The sequence below is a fragment of the Mastomys coucha genome, unplaced genomic scaffold (assembly GCF_008632895.1).
Source record: "Mastomys coucha isolate ucsf_1 unplaced genomic scaffold, UCSF_Mcou_1 pScaffold1, whole genome shotgun sequence".
NCBI lineage: Eukaryota > Metazoa > Chordata > Mammalia > Rodentia > Muridae > Mastomys > Mastomys coucha.
In genome coordinates, this window is record NW_022196891.1 from 19117997 (window position 1) to 19119571 (window position 1575).

The 1575-nt window shown below is 47.2% G+C and overlaps 1 non-coding gene across 1 annotated transcript; it reads left to right on the forward strand.

The window, feature by feature from the left end:
• The first annotated feature begins 815 nt into the window (after nt 1–815).
• LOC116072157 lies at nt 816–956 on the forward strand. The gene has a single exon (XR_004111333.1). It is a non-coding gene; the product is annotated as a small nucleolar RNA SNORA48 (small nucleolar RNA).
• Nucleotides 957–1575: the final 619 nt, after the last annotated feature.

Genomic DNA, 1575 nt, shown 5'->3' on the forward strand with positions numbered 1-1575 from the left:
GGACAGGGACTCCTCAGCAACTGAAGACAACCAGGGGCCTCCCTCTTGCTCTTAATAACCTTGATGGGGTGGGTGGTCCAGGGTTTCTTAGTCATTGAGGCCATGTAGCCATGATGTCCTATACATTGTTATTGTAGCAATATTCATTGTCACACCAGGAAATGGGCTTTACAGAGACACCATCAATGGGAAGCCCATCACCATTTTTCAGGAGCTAGATTCTGCTAACATCAAATAGGAAGATGCTGTTGCTAAGTATGTCCCAGAGTCTACTGGTGTCTTCACCACCATGGAGAAGTCCAGAGTCCAGTGGAATGGTGAGGCCAAAAGGGTCATCATCTCTGCCCCTTCTGCCAATGCCCCCATGTTCCTGATGGGTGTGAACCAGAAGAAAAAATGACAACTCACTCAAGATTGTTAGCAATGCATCCTGTACTACTAACTGCTTAGCCTTCCTGGCCAAGGTCATCCATGACAACTTTGACATTGTAGAAGTACTCATGACTATGGTCAATGACATCACTGACTCTCAGAAGACTGTGGCTGACCCCCTGGAAAGCTGTGGCGTAATGGCCATGATGCTGCCCAGAACATCATCCCTGCATCCAATGGTGCTACCAAGGCTGTGGGCAAGGTCATCTCAGAGCTGAACTGGTATCCAGTGAGCTTCCTATCCACAATGTATGAGTCATGGATCTGACATGCCACCTGGAGAAACCTGCCAAGTGTGATGACAACAAGAATGTGGTGAAACAGGCAACCGATGGCCCACTAAAGGGCATCCTGGGCTACTCTGAGATTAAGAATACTTATTGTCTCCCTGGCAATAGGCAAAGAGACACATTTTCAGTGGTGTTCTTCTATCAGTCAGGGGCAAAGCAAATTACAGTCCTTTGTTCATCCTAACTTGATGCCTGGCTTCGTGGCCAAAGCTGTATTATGCCTAGGACAGAGAAATGCAGGGACAAAAATGGAGCAGAGACTGAAGGAATGGCTTATCCAGTGACTAGCCCAATTTGGGATCTATCCCATGGGGAGGGACCAAATGCTGACACTATTATTGATGCTATGTTGTGCTTGTAGACAAGAGCCTAGTATGGTTGTCCTCTGAGAGGCTCTACCAGCAGCTGATTGAGACAGATGCAGATACTTACAGCCAACCATTGGACTGAAGTCAGGGACCCCTATGGAAAAGTTAGGGGATGATTTGAAGGAGCTGAATGGGGGTGGCAACCCCATAGGATGACCAACAGTGTCAACTAACTCAGACCCCTAGGAGCTCCCAGAGACTAAGACACCAATCAAAGAGCATAAGCAGGCTGGTTTGAGGCCCTCAACAGAGGACTGCCTTGTAGCAGAGGACTGTCTTATTTGGCCTCAGTAGGAGAGAATGTACCTAATCCTATAGAGACTTGATGCCTCAGGAAAGGGAGATGCTTGGGGGAGGCGTTAGCAAAGTGAGTACTCTTTTTAGAGGTGAAGGGGAGAGAGGATGTGGTGAAGAACTCTGGGATGGGAACATTGAGGGGGCGACATTTGTGATGTAAATAAATGAAATAATCAATTTTTAAAATT